The sequence below is a fragment of the Trichosurus vulpecula genome, chromosome 2 (genome assembly GCF_011100635.1).
Source record: "Trichosurus vulpecula isolate mTriVul1 chromosome 2, mTriVul1.pri, whole genome shotgun sequence".
NCBI classification, from domain to species: Eukaryota; Metazoa; Chordata; class Mammalia; order Diprotodontia; family Phalangeridae; genus Trichosurus; species Trichosurus vulpecula.
This window is the reverse complement of record NC_050574.1, coordinates 116,708,285-116,721,825: the sequence shown is the minus strand read 5'-3', so window position 1 is coordinate 116,721,825 and position 13,541 is coordinate 116,708,285. Positions and strand designations below refer to the sequence as shown.

General features: G+C 41.8%; 1 protein-coding gene across 1 annotated transcript in view; it reads right to left on the bottom strand.

Moving 5' to 3' along the window:
* TENM4 (teneurin transmembrane protein 4) overlaps positions 1 to 13,541 on the bottom strand; it is a 514,686-nt gene that overhangs the window by 238,242 nt on the left and 262,903 nt on the right.

Genomic DNA, 13,541 nt, shown 5'->3' with positions numbered 1-13,541 from the left:
GCCTCATAAATGGTGTTTGCTTTGTTCACTAGATGTAAGGTTTCTTGTGGGGTTTTTTAATGTGGCTGCATAAAAGTGTGAATAGGCTTCTCTGACACTCTCCTTTACCCCACCATTGGGGATGGTATGGTGAGAAGATTCATGCTCTGAATGAGGTTTGAAACAGACAACTTCTGAAGCCCCTTTCAACTGTGTAATTCTACTATGATACGGTTCTGGATTAAGCAGGGCGCCATCAACAATGCCCCAGTTGACCAGAGCATCATGTAACCTTAATGAATTTATCTGGACCAACATGTTTAATTGTCACTTGAATTCAGGATTTACAAACAATTCTGGAGGTGTAATTAAGAAATAATTAGAAATCACTCAGGGGTTTCTTTTAAGATTCCCACGGAAGATAATATCCACTGTATAAGATAACATCCTTCCAGAATCATAGAATCTCAGAGCTGGAAGGGACCTAAGAGATCACCTACTCTGTAAGATCACCTACTAGTGAGCAGCTAGTTTTTAACCTGCACCTGAAGATGTGCAGTGAGGGAGAACCCATTATCCCTAAGGTTGACAGTCTACCAAGACTTCCTTCCATCAAGCTGCAATCTACTTCTCTGCACCTTTCACCCAATTCCTCATACTTCTGTCCTCTGAGGCCAAACAGAACAAACTCAATTCCCTTTTGATGTACTTGAATAGAGTTATCTTTTCTCCAAGCTAAATACAGCCAAGTCCTTCAACTGATCCTCATATGGTGTGGTCTCTAGTCTCCTCATATTCTGATGACCCCCCAGTGGATGGCCTCAAGGTTGTCATCATCCTTCCTAAAACATGATACCAGGACTGAATACTACACTTCAGATCGAGTCTGACCAGGGTGGAGTACAGTAGTACTATCACCTCTGTTCTTCTGGATGCTCTCTGAATCTAGCCACACATCAAAGCACCGTTTTTGGCTGCAAAGTTTCCCAAAGTTCATAATGAATCTGCAGTCAGCTAAAATCCGCAGATCTTCATCTCGTATTTGTACCACTGACATTTTGAACAGAAGCACAAGACTTTACATTTGTTCTTAGTAAATTTCCTCTTGTTAGATTTGGTCCATCTCTACCCTGTCAGGATTTTAGTTCTAGAGATTTCCTGGGATTAGATAAATATAATCTTTGTTCCTTACCCAAAATATCATTTACTTTTTATCTAAAGGTCTCTCTTTTTTTCAGTATTCTTTTAATTCTTCTGATTACATTAGGGAAAAGACTTGATTAAATGCTCATTTGTTTTTAACATCTGCTAATCTCCCTTTTAACCAAGATCATGGGTTCTAGGCTATAGGTAGTAGTGGCAAATCTGTGGCATAGGGCCCCAGGCACCAGGGAGCAAGAGACAAGGGAAGTTCTCCTGGCATCAAATATTGGAATCTAAATCCTGAGTCTCTTGGGCAAGAATTTCCTGCCCTGTGCTGTTTCCTGAAGTTGGCAGTTACAGATCTAATCCTCTGACCTCCTGGACTTCAATTTCCCCATTTGTAAAATGATAAAAGTTTACATGATCTCTCAGGTCCTTTCCAGCTCTTACATGCTATGGTGCTGTTACTGTTGTTCAGTTCACTGCTTTTCTTTTAGCAATATTGTTTTAAGAATGACTTTGAACAAATAAGGTATTGTGACTATTATAAATACTCAAATTAACTATAAAGGGCATATCAAGAAAGATGCTATCTGCATCCAAAGAAAGAACTGATAAATAGATGTAGTGAATAATTTCACTATACATATATACCTATTTGTGTCTAATGGTAGGCATCTCTAGGGCTGGGGCAGGGAGGGGGAAGGAAAAATATTTACATGATAATTTTGTTGTATATTTGAAAGTAATAGCAAGTCATGATTAGTAAATGTGTGGTTTCATGTGCAATCATCTTTTTTTTAGTGTATTATGCTATAGAAATACTTGTTTTGCTTCATAAAATAAAAAGACATTTTTTTTAAAAAAAGATGCTATTCATGGAAGAAAGGGACTTCCACTTTGATCTGACCTCATAACCACTGTCTTGTCCCACAAAAAAATAATAGCCCAAAATTATAAAGTTTTTTAAGCTTTGCGAAGTGCTTGACAAATTTTATCTCACTTTATCTTTATGACAACCCTGAAGGTGAGTGCTATTATTAACCCTATTTTACAGATGAAGAAACTGAGGCAGATGGGGTTAGGTGACTAAGGTTGTGGGTTTAGTAATGAGGCAGGAGTTAAACTCAGGTTTTCCTGTTTAAAAAACAAAACAAAAACAACTAGTGCTCTAACCACTGGCCCACCTAGCTGCTTCATAAAAATAATAATAGCTCACATTTCTATAGTGTTTTTTCTTCAGGTTTGCCAGACTTTCCTCACAAATATCTTATGAGATAAGTGGCGCAGACATTATTAGCCTCATTTTATAGATAAAGAAACTGAGGCTTGGCTAGGCTGAGAAGTCTGTAAAGTTTTAGAGCCAGGATTTGAATTCAGGGTTCTGGTTTTGAGGCCATTTCTCTGTTGTGTCAAGTCTTATGCCGTTTTAACAGTCTGCTATTAAATCTGGTGTGAAACTGGCATCTTTTGGAAGCCAGCAGTGAAAAGGAGAGATTGTTTTTGTATTACACTGAGCACAGAGCTGGTATAACCTCCACAGAGACCAGCTAGAAGACCTGGGAAATATAGGAAGCTTCTCTTTCTATGTTTGTCCCTTGAACTCATCCTCGCCTCTCCCGCCTCCTTGTACTGTCACAGGCTGACCCCTAGGCCTGACATCTTAACCCCTCACTGTTTGCTCCTGTTGAAATCCTTCTTTTTATCAAGGTCTCGCTCACATGTCATCTCTTTCATTACTAAACCCACCCTGAGCCTTCTTAGCTGCAGTAATCTCTTTCTCATCAAAAAATCACATATCACTTTTGGGGGGAGATTTCTTCTTTGCTCTTATTACGCTGTCTTGTATCATATTTATTTGTCTATATTTTGTATTCTCCTTAAAAGTAAGATCCTTGAAGGCTATGCCAATACTATCTTCACAACCTTAATGCCTAGCTCTGTATTTTGCATAGCGTAATACTAATAGCTAATGTTTCTATAGCACTACGTGCCAGGTGCTAAATGCTTTACAAATATTATCTCATTTGATCCTCACAACAACCGTGGAAAGTAGGTGCCATTACTATCCACATCTGATAGATGAGGAAACAGGCAAACAGAGGTTAAGTGACTTGCCTAGGGTCACACAGCTAGTAAGGTCTGAGGCTAGATTTGAACTCTCAGCCCAGTCCTCTATCCATGTTACCACTTACTAAATGTTCAATAAATGTTTGTTGAACTGAAATTAACCACACTGAATGGATCCCCATTCTCAAGTTCAATAAATGTTTGTTGAACTGAAATTAACCACACTGAATGGATCCCCATTCTCAAGTTTAATAAATGTTTGTTGAACTGAAATTAACCATGCTGAATGGATCCCCATTCTCAAATTAAACTGGATTCTAAGTGATCTAGAGAGATCCAGTAAAGTTCTAAGGTTATATGATAGTATGGGTCATTTGGGTAAGAGTTGCCTCAACTGACCCATCTATTTGCCATCATAAGAATAGCAAAATGGAGTCGTATGATAAATCCAGACATATTTCTTCTATGGTGATGTCTAAGTATTCTCTTTACTTCACTTATTTTTTTAAATCTTGGCAGTATATCCTTGAGTTCTGTGATTTTAACCATAACCATGTCTCCAACAAAATGTATGTTCCTTGAGAGTAGGGATTTTTAATTTAAAGAAATTGTATCCGTAGCACACGGCATATAGCCTGGCACCCAGAAGATGCTTATCAGATGCTTGTTGGTAGACTGATTGAGTTGTAGCACCAACTTCCTAAAAGGTTTTTGCAAAGTCCACAGTGGAAAAGTGAAAATGGTGGCACAGAAGTAAACTGACAGAGCAGCTAGGTGACGCAATGCATAGAGCTCTAGGCCTGGAGTCAGAAAAACCTGAGTTTGAATGTGACCTCAGACACGTACTAGTTGTGTGATCCCGGACAAGTCACTTCATCACTGCTTACCTCGGTTTGCTCCTCTGTAAAATGGGGATAAGAATAGCATCCACCCCTCAAGGTGGTTGTGAGGATAAAATGAGATAGTTCTAAAGGGTCTTCTAAACCTTAAGCCACTATAAAATGCTAATTATTATTATCATCCTCAAGTAATAATTCTTCTTATTTAAAAGGCTGTCATGAGGAATAGGGATGAGGCTTCTTCTGCTGGGCTCCAGAAAGAAGAATTAGGACAAATGGGCAGAAGTATGAAAGAGTCAATTTTTGACTCAATACAAGGAAAAAAAAAACCTTGTAAATGGAGCTATCCCACAATAGGAAGGTTAATCCAGAGAAAATCTGTGTTTCCGATTACTAGAAATCTTCATATAGAGGTTAGATGGCCATAGGGTTTTAACAGGGATTAGGAGGAAATGATCTCTTGGGCCCCTTCCATCTTTGAGATAGAAACAATTCTGTGGTTCTATGTTGCATCTCCACTTAGCGATGGCAGTGAAAAGAAGACTCGGTATTTTACTGACTTGTTGCATGTATCTCCTTGGTCTTTCCTAACCAGGATGGTGGTGAAGCCATCATTAGTCTTGGCCAATGCCCATTCATGCAACAATTTACTGAGTGTGGACTGTGTACTGGCTGTTCTGGAGGACACAAAAGTATATGAGATACATTTCAAAGCCTTCTGTAGCCCTTATATTCACCTTGTATAATCCTAGCTATTTGTGGTCTTTGTGATAAGTGGGTTTGACTGTGACAGCATAGCTTTCATCTCCCACAAGTAATATCTGGGGGACTTGAAGGGTTGTGGAGGCCTCCCCAGGAAGGTTTTTAGGATAGACTTAGAGCTAGACAAGATGGCAGATGTGTTAGCCCAGCTCCTTCCTTCTGGTTGGCTCCAGAGTAGCTGTTCTTAAAGTGTGATTCAAGGAAACCCCAGAGGCTCTTTCTTCAAGGTGCATCACTGACTATCTAACTGATACTACTGTTTACCTCTTGGTTGCATCCACTGCCTTTTCTACTTGGTTGGGGGGAAATTTCAACGATTATAAATTGGTGTTTGGGGAATAATACACTGTGTAGTAAGAGTTCATTCTCCTAAAGTTTCAATGAGGCAGATTTGGGAAGAACTTCCTGTTCTGTCCCACAGAAGAATGGGCTGTTTTGGTATTGATTAAGGCCCGTGTCATTGGAAGGATTCAAATGAAGGATGGATAGGTTGTCACATGAAGGAAAATGGAACTGCTGTACAGTGGCAGGTGAGTTGAGAGCAGCCATCCCAAGGCTGCCTGCCATTTGATTCAATTTAATTCATCGTTTTTTAAGTACTTATTATGTTGTAAGGCCCTGTGCTAAGTGCCCCGAGAATCAGAACTGGGCTGGGTTTTCAGCAGGCTCATTCCACTCTTGTTTGCAGAGTTGGTGTTTCATGAAGGAGGGAAAGAGAGTAAGAGGGAGCCCAGAGAGAGCTTCACTTCTGCATAGCATCATAAATAGGGCTGGAAATGGTCTTAGAGGTGGTCTATTCCGCCCCACCCCTCTTTTACAGCTGTAAAAACTGAGAGCCAGAGAGACTGTCATCATGATGTCCTATATATCTATTGTGTGCTGGTCATTGCTTCAAGTTACCTGGAGTTTTAGGTACAAGAAATATGAAAGTGTTTGGGTGATGATGCTTTTGTCCCAGTGGCAATAACAACCACATCCTGTTAGCTACATCTTCTGGCCTCTTGGGTATGCACCTACATCAGAGGCCACACAATCCTAGCAGGGAAAGGTCAACGGAGCCTGCCTGTAGGACCACCTGTCAGGGATGTTATTGAGGGAATCCATGCATCAGGGTTGGGAGTGGGCTATATAACCTGTAATGTCCCTGTGAAACTTGAGATTCTGGGAGGCTCTTAGGTTTCCACCCTCAAGCTGACTCCTCTAACTTAGCATCAATACCTTATGTGCACTGAAATCTCCTGGGGCCATCAGCTTGTCAAACACTCCTGTACGGTAAGCTTGTCCAGATCCCAGTATACAGCTTCTCTCTCCCCAGCTGGGTCACAGGCGCCCTAACTGCTGTGACCCAGTAGGTTTATTGTGGGGTTAAATGCAGGGTTATTACAGTCACTGATACCACATGGCAAGCTCAAAGATAAGAGCTTATAGGTTGCATAAGTGAAACTTGATAGTTGTCAGGCCTAAGGGGGGAAAGTCTTCCTTAGAAAGCGTGGCCTTTCTTTGTAGATTGCTTTCTACCAGGAAGTCTGGTGTTACTCAGTCGGGGAATCATGACATATCAGAGTGAGATTATGTTCTCAACTCCCTAATGTCAATCTGGTTTAAAGACTGGGATTTATCATATAATGAGAAATTCAGTATCTCTACTGTCTTGAATAACCACCAGTTTGGGTGAAGGTTTGGAATTTTAAAGACGTTATTTGCTGATAGTTCAGTTGATATGTCATGGTAATCTTCTGTCACTTAATATAGAGGGGGAGCAAAAGTCCTGTTTTGTTTTTTTAAGAGGCAACATATTTTTGGGTGAGGAAGCTGTGTTTGAGTGGAAAGGGCACTGAGTTTGGAGCCAGGATTCAAATCTCAGAGCCGGTATTTACCAGCGCTCTGGGACAAAAACTATACTTGTGTGAGCCCTGTTTACCAGTACTCTGGGAAAAAAAAAACTATACTTGTGTGAGCCTCTTTTTTTCATCTGTAAAATGGAGAAAATAACTCTTGGGTCCCTTCCATCTTTGAGACAGAAAAAATTCTGTGGTTCCATGTTGTATCTCCACTTAGCAATGATGGTGAAAAGAGGACCATCTACTTGGTCTTTCCTAACCATGATGGTGGTTATCTATCTATCCCACAGGTGTGCCATGGGGGGCAGGACTTTGTGAACCTCAAAGCATCACAGGAATAGGTGAGATTATCATGCTCCTCTCTGAGCCTCTTCTTCATCTGTAGGATGGGTTCTAATTAATTCATATTAATATTTATTCTAATTAATAGTCATATTAAGTATCTCACAGTTTGTTGTAAGGATCACATGAGATACTGCACATGAAACACTCTGTAACTTCACTGTGTAACTCTAACTAAAGCATGTAAATGCTAGATGAAGGTCAGTTATTATTATTTTGAAGAAAATTACTAACTTATGATAAATTATATATTATGGTCCTGATTGTTTCCCAGAAAAACATAGAAGAAACAAATTCATCCTAAAGGAGGGCTGTGTTTCCCAGATTTCTCTATGGGAATCTTGCTATAGCACCCCTTTTCTCCTCTGTTGTTATTGTTGAGTTGTTTTAGTCATGTCCGACTCTCTGTGACCCCATTTGGGGTTTTCTTGGCAAAGATACTGGAGTGGTTTGGCATTTCCTTCTCTAGTTCATTTTACAGATGAGGAAACTGAGGCACACAGCTAGGAAGTATCTGAGGCTGCATTTGAACTCGGGCCCTCCTGACTCTAGGCCCAGCACTCTACCCACTGCACCACCTAGCTGCCCTGTTTTCTCCTCCATGTCCACTCCTCCCTGACCAAAAAAGAAAAAACATATATCGGGCATGCAGATTATCTGGAAAAGACAATTAAATATAGATTCCACATTACCAGCAATTTTGAGATGTGGCCTAAAGCAACTCATTTTACCTTCAGTGGTGGGTACAGTGTGTCTCACAGATAAGAGATAGGCATCTTTGTGTTTAGAGAAGGTAGAAGTTATTAATTAATCTTATTTCAAATATCTGAAAGAATAGAACAATAATAAACTGCTGGGATAAAATGCAGCGATTGGACCAGATGGGCTTAAAGATGCCTTTGCTTTCCACATACCTATGAAATGGGACTGATGTCTGCATAAATCTGAGTGGTGATAAATGCAAGAACACCTGGAGTGGCCCATTTAATAAGAACATTCTTTGATTTAAAAAATTAAAAAGAACCAGGAGCGCTCAACAATCACAGAACCAAAGGCCTGATGGGCCTTTAATAAGCATCATTCTTGTGGCCGTACAGTTAATCACTGAAGAATGATTGCTCCCATTTCTAAACATAAGGTTGACATTCCTCATAACCACTTTGGGATGGCGCTATGGCTCATAGAGGCTGACCTGCACATGGTAGGACCTGGGAGGATCACAGCATTTAGAAGAGATCTTAAGATCCTCTAAGGCAGCTAGGTCGTGCTACAGTGAACAGAGCATGGGACCTGGAGTAAGAAAGACCCAAGTTCAAATCCTGCCTCAGACACTAGCTGTGTAACCTTGGATAAGTCACTCAATGTCTCCCTGCCTCAATTTCTCATCTGTAAAATGGCTCCTATGGTTGTTGAGAGGGCAAAATAAGATAATATTCAGAAAGCCCTTAGCACACGAAAGCCCTTTGATTAACATCTACAGAGCACGTGGCACAAGGTAGGCACTTAATAAAAGCTTGTTTCCTTCCTTCCCTTCATCGTACAGTTGAGGAAACTGAGGCCCAGATGGGCCGGTGACTTACACCTGTGACTCACACAGGTATCACGGAGCAGAGGTGGGATTGAAACCCAGCTCCTCTCCTCACACACACCCCTTCCTTCATATCACTAAGCCGATAAAGTGCTGACGAGCATTGGCATCTCCTCATCCAGGAAATTCACCCACATCCCGATACCCAAAATTCTGGCCTGAAAACAGCCCTCATGATAACAGTGTGTGTGAGGAGACTTACGAGCTCAAAGGGGAAAGGGGACTTGCCCATGACCACAAACCCAGAAGCAGAATTGGGACACGGTTCTTCCTGGTTCTGAGCGCTCTATCAGCTAACCCAAACTGTCTCTCACATAAACCCTAAAATGGTATCCAACGGTGAGTTATGATTAAGTATATTTTGCTACTTTAAAAGATAAAATGAAATTTCCCACTTGTGTGAAGGTAGAAAAACAATGTATGTATGTATGTATCCTACAGGAGAGTGTCCAGATCTGTATTATAAGATCCCAGGACGGAGAGCTGGAAGGTGCCTTAGAGCTCATCTAGTCCAACCATCCCACTTTATACGTGAAGAAATGGAGTCCCAGAGAGGGAGGAAGTGACTTTTCAAGGGTCACAAAGGCAACAAGTAGGAGAAGCAGGATTTGGCCCCAGGGCTCTCCAAACCCAGTGCTCTTTCCACTACTCCACAAGGACTCTTTTGATAATGATATTAAGATAGCCATGATGGACTTTACCACAATGTCATTAGACTCTTTTCTTCTCCCTTCCCTTCCATCTCTAACTCCCAGAAGCTCTGGCTCTGCTCCCATTCCCCACTAGGGAGACTCAATCTCCTTCCTCCTCTGTACTATGGGACTGACTGGCCCCAGGAGCACTGTTTTGTCAAATGTCATGCTTTCGTGGGACCAGTGGACAAGAGCAGCCAGGGTGAGCCTGTACCTATGGTGTGTGTCCTCTTGTGTTACCTGTACACAAAGACATTGGAGTGTTACACCTGAAATGACACGATACAGCCAGGCAGAAATGCGAGAGAGGGTCATCTGCAATTGAGCGAGTCATCATGCAGGGAAAGGAGACAGGGACGGGGGGAATGTTCAGCACATCAGTGCAGGCCAATGTCCTTTCATCTGTGCCAACACTAGGGCTTGATACCTCTTCAACATCCTATTAAATCATGCCGGTATTTATGACTTGGTCAAACTTCAGGGGGCAGTCTGTGCAGCCGTCACAGGCAGGGCCCAGAAGGCGAAACCACCACCTGTGACTTCAGAGGAGAATTGGTTCTCAAAAGACCACAGCCCCGTGGCAATAGGAATTAAAGGGGGAGGGTGAGAAATCGAATTCTAGACTCCAAAAGGGGGTGCAGGTGTTGCCTAAACCAGTTTGTAGAGTCATAAGGAGGGGGAACCCAAACAAAATAACCAACTAGGGAAAGCCTGAAATGGAGCTGAATTTGTTGACAGATCTCCTTGAGCATCATTTATGCTATGGGTTTGGGGAATTTTCCTAAATACCCAGTCATTTAGCCTGGACAAAGATGATTTTATCATCTCAGAGGCTGATGTTCACAATCTTTGGACAGTCTGGCGACTAGGGCAATAGAATTCTAAACAAATGATTAAAAACAGCTAACATCCTCAAACAACAGTGGGCTCCAGCTGAAGAAGAAGGGGGTTCTTTGAAGGAACTGAAGAAGGGAAGAAGCCATGACAGCTGTTTACAAATACATGAGGGGGTCTCATGGAAAGCACTGTCCTGCTTGACCCTGCAGGGCAGAACAAGATGCAACAGCTGGAATTGATAGAGGCAGTATGGGATGTTTGTATGGGCGATAGTGGGCCAATGAAGTTTAAGGTTTATGACGGTAGGGACACTGTCTTATATAACCTTGTCATCTGACCAAAGAGGGTGCTTCATCAATATTTTGCTTAATGAAGAAACAATATTCTGGAAGAGGGAAAATGACATATTTTTGGATACTACGTTGGAGTAGGACACGATGGGAGAAGGAAGTTTTGTGCAGTGATGAGAGCTTGTAGTGGGAGTTAGAAGGTCTTGGTGTGAACCTTGACTTTGCCCCTTTGCCTATGTGATGTTAGATAAGGTGCTCCTTCTCTGGACCCCATTTTCCTCCTTTTAAAATTAAGTAGTTGCATTTGATGATTCCTAAGGTCCTTTCTGGTTCCAAATCGATGGCTGTTATGAGGGCCTAAATTCCCTTCCTTCCCTGAATCTTATGGTTCTCTCAGGAGTAGCACAAATGTTTTAGGAGACATAGGTTTTTCCCCCCTTACAGGTCTTTAAATGGCAAAGGACATAAAGAAACTGCCACCTGTACAGTACAGATCTCACACAAGGGCATTATATTATCCACTTAGGACTCAACGGCACATCAGGACATTCAGTGGCTACCTTCTGCATGGCAGCAGGAAGGCTCATTCACTAATCACTAGAGGAGCTGGGAATGATTCTTAAAAAGCCCTGACTCTTAGACCCAACTGCTAACCATCTAATTATAATTTTTATTGTGTGGTCATTTTTCAGTTGTGCCCAACTCTTCATGACCCCATTTGGGGTTTCTTGGCAAAGATACTAAAGTTGTTTGCCATTTCCTTCTCCAGTTCATTTTACAGATGAGGAAAGTGAGGTAAACAGGGTTAAGTGACTTGCCCAGGGTCACACAGCTAGTAAGTGTCTGAGGCCAGATTTGAAAAAGAAATAAAGTGCCCTACAACAAACAGGCAAACCTCCTTCCCCTGGCCTCAGTTTAAGTCTATAAGGAGTGCTTTTGTTTGTGTTCTCTGTTGATGATAAAGCAAGCCAAACTGCTATCTCAACAAAGCAAGAAGCTAGCAGGAAGGCAAGAAAGGAGAGGCATAAGGAAACTGGGTTTTATAGCAAATAGTCATGGCCTAAGATGGGTTATGTGGTATATAAGGGAGAGATTCCAGGACTGGAAGGCAGGAGAAGTGGGTTCCAGTTTCAGCTCTACTGTGTGACTCTGGACAAATCACTTGTTCTCTCAAAGCTTTGGTTTACTCTTCTGAACAACGAGGGAGGTGGCATTTTCACTGACCATTGTCCAGAAGCTCCCCCTCCTCATCTGACTCCTGGCTTCCTTCAAGTTCTGTCTAAAATCCCATCCACGAGAAGCCTTTCCTGGTCTCCCTTAAGGTTAGGGCCTTTCCTCTATTGATTATCTCCAATTTATCCTTTATAGATCTTGTTTGTACATAGTTGTTTTTATGTTTTCTCTTCTATTAGATGGGGTTCCTTGAGGGAAAAAAATTATCCCCCATCTCTTAGCATGGTGCCTGGCACATAGTAGGTACTTAATAAATGTCTATTGACCACCAATCGCTCAGGTGCCTTCTGACTTTATCAATTTATAGGTTCTTTCCAGCTCTCCATTCTATATTCTAAGATCCCTTCTAACACCCAGGACAACACTCTGTACTCAAGTGTCCCTTGATGAATGTTTGCTTTTATAAATGAATGAATACTTCTGTGATTGTGCCTCCATCTAACTAGGACAGTAAAAGAAGTAAGGGAGGGGCAAATGAAGGAAGGGGCTAGAGTTGAACAGGAGGCTGGACATGCCATATATTCCCTTCCCGTGTCTATCAAGAAGCCCTCAGCAGGATTTTGGAAGCTCAGTGTGAGTTCTGAGGTTGGTGACCATTGTAACTGGATTTGAAGGTGCCGAGCTTGGGGCTTCCTTGTTTTAGTTCTCAGAGGACAAGGACTGAAGTCTTATTCGTGTTTTTATCTTCTTTAGTACAGAGCCTAGGGCACTGCATGTAAGAGGTACTCAATAAATGTCTGTGTATATCCCTAGACTGTTAATTCCTTGAAGACAGGGTCTGGGCTTACAGTCAAAACACCTTATTCAAGGCCTCCTCACTCTCTGACCAAGGGAAAATAATTTGTTTAGGCCTTTGAAGAAAACATTTTCTAAACTGTAAAACCTGACTGCAATATGAGTTCTTATTGCTCTTATCCTCTTCCCTGGTGCTTAGCACAGTAGAGGACACAGAGTAGGGTTAGGGATAGGGACTTAAAACTGAGATTTTATTGGTATAGGGAGATCCCTCTACTTGTAGCTCACTGATTTAAGACTAGAATGTTGCCTGGGGGCACTGAGAGGCAGCCAGGTCATGCAGTAGACAGAACACCAGGCCTGAAGTCAGTCAGGAAGACCTGAATTCCAACAATGCCTTATCAGCTGTATGCCTGGAGGAGTCACTTAATGGCTGTCTGCTTCAGTTTCTTCAACTCTAAAATGGGATGATAACAGCCCTATCTCTCAGGGTTGTTTGTTGTTAAGACACAATGAAATAATATTTGTAAAGTACTTTGCAAAATTTAAAGTACTATATAAATGCTAGCTAGAAATAGCTACGATAAATACCAAGAGACATTAAGTGACATTTTTCATGGTCGCACCATTAGTATTTGTCAAAGGCAGGCCTTAAATTCAGGACTTTCTGGCTTTGAGGCTAGCTTTCCTCTCCTGCTGAGTGCTTAGGAAATATCTGTAGGATTTACCTTTTACATTTGTTGAACTGAGTTAGTGTAAACCCAGCCCCTTCCAATTAAATAGGAAACCTCAACTATTCAACTTGTAATCTGATCCTTAGTGAGAAAGGATTCTGTATACATGCTCAAGAACTGTTAGCAGAATTGAGTAATAATAGCTTGTATTTTGGTTTTACAAAGTGCTTGACATGCCTAATCTCACTTGGTCTTCCCAGCTACGCTCTGTGAGATACATATGGCATATATTATGGCCTCCATTTTTCAGGTGAGAAAGCCGAATCACAGAGTGTGTTTTCTCAGAATCACAAAGCTGGTGTCAGAGCTGGTACTGGAGCCCAGGGATGCCTCCAGACCCAAAGCTCTTCGGACGATACCTCAGTGGCTCAGTGAAGAGCGTGACTGGGGGTGGTGGGAGTGGGGAGCCAGGAGAATTAGGGATGTGTACTGCTGATTTAACTTTCTCATGAGTTA